This window comes from Siphateles boraxobius, unplaced genomic scaffold (genome assembly GCF_051911475.1).
Source record: "Siphateles boraxobius isolate OS27281-9 unplaced genomic scaffold, OSU_SipBor_1 135, whole genome shotgun sequence".
NCBI lineage: Eukaryota > Metazoa > Chordata > Actinopteri > Cypriniformes > Leuciscidae > Siphateles > Siphateles boraxobius.
The window spans coordinates 1,655,001-1,662,500 of record NW_027508739.1 but is presented as its reverse complement, the minus strand read 5'-3'; the positions used below and the strand labels follow the sequence as shown (position 1 = coordinate 1,662,500).

Genomic DNA, 7,500 nt, shown 5'->3' with positions numbered 1-7,500 from the left:
CGCCTTCAGAACTGCCTTAATTCTACGTGGCATTGATTCAACAAGATTGAACATTAACCACAGCAATTTTGGAGTCTCTAACTCAATCTCTCTAGCGCCACCAACTGGCATTACATATAGTCTTAGAAATCCTCATTAATGAAATCAAGTTTTGTATCCACAGGGTCCATATAAAAAAAAAAAGGTCTGTTTTATTTCTCCATATTTTCCTACATTTTAATCTGCTTCTCTCCATGAAATGAGCTGTAGTGTCGGGCATATTGTTCAATTACAAACAAACTAATTCCCAGTGCGTAAACGAGGATCAGTGTGTGTTGTTTTTGAGAACAAGGCATCCGTCATGACTTTTTTGCTGCTTGTGTGAATGTTGTTGGAAAAGATGCGACAGTCACATGCATGATTGTGTGTGTGTGTGTGTGTGTGTGTGTGAGAGAAAGTTGTTTTGAAAAGATGCAACAGTCACATGCATGATTTCATGTGTGTGAGTGTGTAAGAGAATGTGTGTGAGTGTGTGAGTGTGTGTGTGTGTGTGTGTGTGTGTGTGTGTGTGTGTGTGTGTGTGTGTGTGTGAGAGAGAGAGAAAGTTGTTGGAAAAGAAGCGACTGTCGCATGCAAGATTTCGTGTGTGTGTGTGTGTGTGTGTGTGTGTGTGTGTGTGTGTGTGTGTGTGTGTGTGTGAAAGTTGTTGGAAAAGAAGCGACAGTCGCATGCATGATTTCGTGTGTGTGTGTGTGTGTGTGTGTGTGTGTGTGTGTGTGAAAGTTGTTGGAAAAGAAGCGACAGTCGCATGCATGATTTCTTGTGTGTGTGTGTGTGTGTGTGTGTGTGTGTGTGTGTGTGTGTGTGTGAGTGAAAGTTGTAGGAAAAGAAGCGACAGTCGCATGCATGATTTCTTGTGTGTGTGTGTGTGTGTGTGTGTGTGTGTGTGTGTGTGTGTGTGTGTGTGTGTGTGTGTGTGTGTGTGTGTGTGTGTGTGTGAAGTTGTTGGAAAAGAAGCGACAGTCGCATGCATGATTTCGTGTGTGTGTGTGTGTGTGTGTGTGAAAGTTGTTGGAAAAGAAGCGACAGTCGCATGCATGATTTCGTGTGTGTGTGTGTGTGTGTGTGTGTGTGTGTGTGTGTGTGTGTGAAAGTTGTTGGAAAAGAAGCGACAGTCGCATGCATGATTTCTTGTGTGTGTGTGTGTGTGTGTGTGTGTGTGTGAGTGAAAGTTGTAGGAAAAGAAGCGACAGTCGCATGCATGATTTCTTGTGTGTGTGTGTGTGTGTGTGTGTGTGTGTGTGTGTGTGTGTGTGTGTGTGTGTGTGTGTGTGTGTGTGTGTGTGTGTGTGTGAAAGTTGTTGGAAAAGAAGCGACAGTCACATGCATGATTTCTTGTGTGTGTGTGTGTGTGTGTGTGTGTGTGTGTGTGTGTGAAAGTTGTTGGAAAAGAAGCGACAGTCACATGCATGATTTCTTGTGTGTGTGTGTGTGTGTGTGTGAAAGTTGTTGGAAAAGAAGCGACAGTCACATGCATGATTTCTTGTGTGTGTGTGTGTGTGTGTGTGAAAGTTGTTGGAAAAGAAGCGACAGTCACATGCATGATTTCTTGTGTGTGTGTGTGTGTGTGTGAAAGTTGTTGGAAAAGAAGCGACAGTCACATGCATGATTTCTTGTGTGTGTGTGTGTGTGTGTGTGAAAGTTGTTGGAAAAGAAGCGACAGTCACATGCATGATTTCTTGGGCCGATTCTGCATGGAGACCCGCTGGATTTCAACAAACACTCGCTCTTTCTTCCCTCATGTGTGTGTTTGTGTGTGTTTGTGTGTGTGTGTTTGTGCTGACCTGCGACAGAGCAGGAGGGGAAATAAGATTTAGTTAACTTATCTGCGTGCGCCTCGGAGAACCAAATTAACCCACGAGTCTCTCTGCTGGAAAAAGCCCTTACTATAAAAAACAGGCCTTCCTGACGGAGCAGTTTTTCTGCTGCGCTGAGGAGATTTCTCACTCACACACACACACACACACACACACACACACACACACACACACACACACACACACACACACACACACACACACACACACACTACCTGAGACGGGGAAGTGTTTCTCTCCTCCAGCGCCATCATTCTCTCGTCTTTCACTCCTCTAATTGCACCTTTGAGTTTTCCTGTCGCTGATGCTTTTACTTCCAGCCTCTTGTAGTTTCTTCCTCTCTCTGTGTGTCTCGTTCAAGGCTCGCGGATCTCATATTTGAAATGTCTTTAGATGTTTATTGGCAAGGAAGAACCCAGACACGTTTTTTATTTTTGTCTGATTTTGCTTTTTTGTCTATTTTTTCCTCTGTAGTGTTTTGGGTTCTTGTGCTGATAGTGATGCGATTTTGATTTATTTACATTTTATGTCTCTGTTTTTATTTTAATATGTTTGAAACACTGGTTTAAATAGTGTAAAGCTGCAGGGTTTTCAACCAGGAGTCTGTGGAGATACGACTCACAAAAAACACAAAAAAATCATGGACATGATTCAAAAAGGTTTAATGGTCCTGAAAACAATAGACACACTTGTGCTCCTCACGATCAAAAATGAGCGCATTGGAAATGAACGGGAGACGAAGTTCCTCTAGTGGAAGCGTTTGGTACTGCGGTCGAACAACATCTCACTGAACGCTCTTACTGAGATATCACTCAAATATTGAACACAACTTATTTATTTGACTTTGATTTTCTTGCAGTTTTAGAGCAAAAACTTATTTTTGAAAATATATATTTCATAAAAAAATTAAAATAGTATGTTTGTTCATTTTTCATAATAATAAATGTAAAATTCTGTAAGTTTTTTTTAAGTTCACTTTTTACATTTTTTTTCACTTTAGCAATAATTTGCCAAGTGTCGTCTTTAAAAAGACCGTTGTTGCGGCTCCTCTCTTCCCAGTCTGTCAGTAACGCTCTGTTTACTTCCTGTCTCTATGAAGCTCCTCCTTCTGAAAAGCACACTGTGCTCTGATTGGTCGGCTGGATCAGTGTGTTGTGATTGGTCGAGTGTGTTTGGGAAATGTTAGGCTAAACTTGTGAGGGCCAAATGTATATAGTGAAATATTATCACGACCTACTAGTGAAGACATTTTTACTGGTGTTCATCAGTAAAACAGGCGAGTGAGTGTGTGAGTGTGTGTGTGAGTGAGTGTGTGAGTGAGTGTGTGAGTGAGTGAGTGAGTGTGTGAGTGAGTTTGTGTGTGAGTGAGTGTGTGAGTGAGTGTGTGAGTGAGTGTGTGAGTGAGTGTGTGAGTGTGTGTGTGAGTGAGTGAGTGAGTGAGTGAGTGTGTGAGTGAGTGTGTGAGTGAGTGTGTGAGTGAGTGTGTGAGTGAGTGTGTGAGTGAGTGAGTGAGTGAGTGTGTGAGTGAGTGTGTGTGTGAGTGAGTGTGTGAGTGAGTGTGTGAGTGAGTGTGTGAGTGAGTGTGTGAGTGAGTGTGTGAGTGAGTGTGAGTGAGTGAGAGTGAGTGAGTGAGTGTGTGAGTGAGTGAGTGAGTGAGTGAGTGTGTGAGTGAGTGTGTGTGTGAGTGAGTGTGTGAGTGAGTGTGTGAGTGAGTGTGTGAGTGAGTGTGTGAGCGAGTGAGTGAGTGTGTGAGTGAGTGTGTGAGTGAGTGTGTGAGTGAGTGTGTGAGTGAGTGAGTGAGTGTGTGAGTGAGTGAGTGAGTGTGTGAGTGAGTGTGAGAGTGAGTGTGTGAGTGAGTGAGTGAGTGAGTGTGTGAGTGAGTGTGTGTGTGAGTGAGTGTGTGAGTGAGTGTGTGAGTGAGTGTGTGAGTGAGTGTGAGTGAGTGAGAGTGAGTGAGTGAGTGTGTGAGTGAGTGAGTGAGTGAGTGAGTGTGTGAGTGAGTGTGTGTGTGAGTGAGTGTGTGAGTGAGTGTGTGAGTGAGTGTGTGAGTGAGTGTGTGAGTGAGTGTGTGAGTGAGTGTGTGAGCGAGTGAGTGAGTGTGTGAGTGAGTGTGTGAGTGAGTGTGTGAGTGAGTGAGTGTGTGAGTGAGTGAGTGAGTGTGTGAGTGAGTGAGTGAGTGAGTCAGTGAGTGTGTGAGTGAGTGAGTGTGTGAGTGAGTGAGTGTGTGAGTGAGTGTGTGAGTGTGGGAGTGAGTGAGTGAGTGAGTGTGTGTGTGAGTGAGTGAGTCAGTGAGTGTGTGAGTGAGTGAGTGTGTGAGTGTGTGAGTGAGTGAGTGAGTGTGTGAGTGAGTGTGTGAGTGAGTGAGTGTGGGAGTGAGTGAGTGTGGGAGTGAGTGAGTGAGTGTGTGAGTGAGTGTGTGAGTCAGTGAGTGTGTGAGTCAGTGAGTGTGTGAGTCAGTGAGTGTGTGAGTGAGTGAGTGTGGGAGTGAGTGAGTGTGGGAGTGAGTGAGTGTGGGAGTGAGTGAGTGAGTGTGTGAGTGAGTGTGTGAGTCAGTGAGTGTGTGAGTCAGTGAGTGTGTGAGTCAGTGAGTGTGTGAGTGAGTGAGTGTGGGAGTGAGTGAGTGTGGGAGTGAGTGTGTGAGTCAGTGAGTGTGTGAGTCAGTGAGTGTGTGAGTCAGTGAGTGTGTGAGTCAGTGAGTGTGTGAGTCAGTGAGTGTGTGAGTGGGTGTGTGTGTGAGTGAGTGTATGAGTGTGTGAGTGAGTGAGTGTGTGAGTGTGTGAGTGTGTGAGTGAGTGAGTGAGTGAGTGAGTGAGTGAGAGTGTGTGAGTGAGTGAGTGAGAGTGTGTGAGTGAGTGAGTGAGTGAGTGAGTAAATGTGTGTGAGTGTGTGAGTGGTGTTTGTACTAGTACTGAGAACTCATCAAAACACCTTCTGTGTTGCACAAGAGCATTTACACAGGATTAACGATTCTAAAACTGGATGAACTTCTAGGAAAGGCCACACACACACTCACACACACACACACACACACACACACACACACACACACACACACACACACACACACACACACACACACACACACACACACACACACACACACACACACACACACACACCTTTACTCACCTGTAAATCTGTTTCCTTGAATCTCAGACAGGTTTGTCAGTCACACACCCTCACACTCCGGCAGAAGTTCCCGGAGACGATCCATGGCGTTCCAGACCCGAACATTAACATCAACCTTCACACAGAAGTAGGTCAGAGACGGAGACCCACTTTCTGATCAACCCTCGTGTGCTACTGCGAGTCACTGGCTGATCTGTACATCTACACACACACACACACACACACTCACACACACACACACACACACACACACTCAAACACACACACACACACACACACACACACTCAAACACACACACACGCGCATAAACACATATTCTTCACATATACTCTCCGTATTTTTCAGCCTTTTGATGATTGATTTTTAGGTAACATGTTTACATTAGTTAAAAACATCAGTTAACTTGAACAACAATAAGTAGTTGTAAAGCATTTTGTAATTTTAGTTAATGTTCATTTCAACATTTACTAGTACATTTTTAAAATCAAAATGTTGTATCTGTTAAACATTACTTAATAGACCTGAGCTGATCAATAGTAATAAGCACTAATAACAACTAGAACCTTATTTCCAGCGATACCGATTCTTATTTATTTATTTGCTCTGTGTTTCTTATAGTATACAATGAAAAATATAATTGTGTATATATATATTTTTTAATTTAATTATTTATTGATGGTTTTATTATTCTTGTTTAGTTTAGATTTCATTAAACAATTTTAATCTATTTCTTCGGTTTAAATAATGCTTCCTTTAACAAATATACTTACTTATTATAATTTTGTTTCAACCAACAGAATAGATTCAACATGTTAAATGAAATCAAATAAATTTATACATAATTAAAATACATATTTCTTGTTTATTTTGCTGAATAAATGCAAAGAATAGTGATATTTCCTGACAGATTTTATAATGTTACTGTGAAAGCCATCATCCGCATTAGTGAACATGTTCTCTGAGTCAGTATGGTGGAGTCCGGCTCGCGTCTCGAGCTCTCGCTGCACAACTCTTTCTAATTGCAGGTTTTCTTGCGTCGGCTGCTGAGTTCAGTTGTTTTCTTCTCCTCCGCTCGACCCCAATCCCACCGTCCTCCTCTAAGCTTCACAAATGTGTCGAGGAGGCAGTTTTGACCGAGAGCTTCCTAACAACCCCAGCGCTTGCTCTCTCTCACCTGCCTTTCTTCATCCCTTCTTCATTCTCTCACAGTTCTTGCAGTTTTGCTTCTGTGGTTGTTTTTGACTGAAGTTTGTCTGAAACTGCACGCCTGCAGATGATTAAATATCCTGTACTGGCATTACATGTGTGCGATGTACCGGCAGACACGATTAACCGGTGGACATTTTTGCATGCGTTTCTAAGTATTGCGTGATTTTATACATGTTGTCTTTCGGCGCTTACTACAGTTCAATTATTTCACTGTATGTTTAGGGGAGAGTGGTTAAGAGTATTCATTTTTTTATAGTACAATTATGTGGTTTTGTTTCATTAATACAGTATGTACCTTTTTCTTTATTAACCCAAAATAATGGAAGTGAAGTGTGACAACATGCCCCATAGGTGTGGTACATTATAACATGACCAAATGACAGATTAAAATGTTATCTGATCTAATCAAGAAAATATACAACACAAACTAAAATATTTTGTCAATAAAATAAAATAAAAATTTTCATGCATTTTTTAATAATTAAAAATAAATAATTTTTGAGTTTGACAACGAAGACACCGGTAAAACACAGCTATACAGCATAGTTATAATAATTAATAATTAACTTTTACTCTCAGTCTTTATTCACCTTTTTCTCATGGTTTCTCAATAGAATTCATAAAAGTATAGAATAGAATATCATAGTTCTAAACCCGGCGAGTGTTTCTGCTGGTTACATCAGCATTAAAGAACGATCTCAACTGTTAAATAACAGGTTGGAGATTAAAATAATATCATATTTGTCTAATTTTGAATAAACACAAAAAAAAGTGATGAAAAATGAACATAAGAAATTTACTTTTGCTATGGTTAAAGATTTCTGAATTTTCATGCTGGCATGTGTGGAAGTATTTAAAACAAGTGTGTAACGACGAGTCTAATTTGGCTTGGATGGTTAAATACACACATTTATGTGTCAAAATGCCCATCTTTGCAAGTAACCACAATCATTTATGTTATAAGTGAACATAAACATTTGAGAAAGAAAGTGCACGAGTGTTGGATCTGTGCAGTCGGTCTTAAAGTGACAGCAGCCTAATAAACCTGCTGTCAGTAATGCCAATCAAACAATAATCACAACAAAATCTCACTCAATCACTTTTGTTGCTTTAATTAGAATACGTGTATATACTTTATACATATATATTTGACATTATTTATAATTTTTTTTGTGAAGAGATCTGTTAATTTTTATAGAGGACAGAAAAGTTAAAAACAGAAAAGCAAAAACAATGTAAGCGTAATGTTTCGTGTTGAAAATCCATGTGTCCATATGTGATGTGTTTAATATGCTTTAAGACAAA

The 7,500-nt window shown here is 41.0% G+C and overlaps 1 protein-coding gene across 4 annotated transcripts in view; it reads left to right on the top strand.

Annotated features, from left to right (window-relative positions):
* Positions 1-7,500, top strand: part of mafgb (v-maf avian musculoaponeurotic fibrosarcoma oncogene homolog Gb) — a 31,853-nt gene that overhangs the window by 10,429 nt on the left and 13,924 nt on the right. Inside the window, exon 1 of one of the 4 annotated variants that reach the window (XM_077229840.1) lies at positions 5,017-5,112. The exons of the other annotated variants lie outside the window; for them this stretch is intronic. The gene's annotated coding sequence lies outside the window, so the exon portion shown is untranslated. Of the gene's footprint in view, positions 1-5,016; positions 5,113-7,500 lie in introns of those variants that run through there. 4 annotated transcript variants of the gene reach the window in all.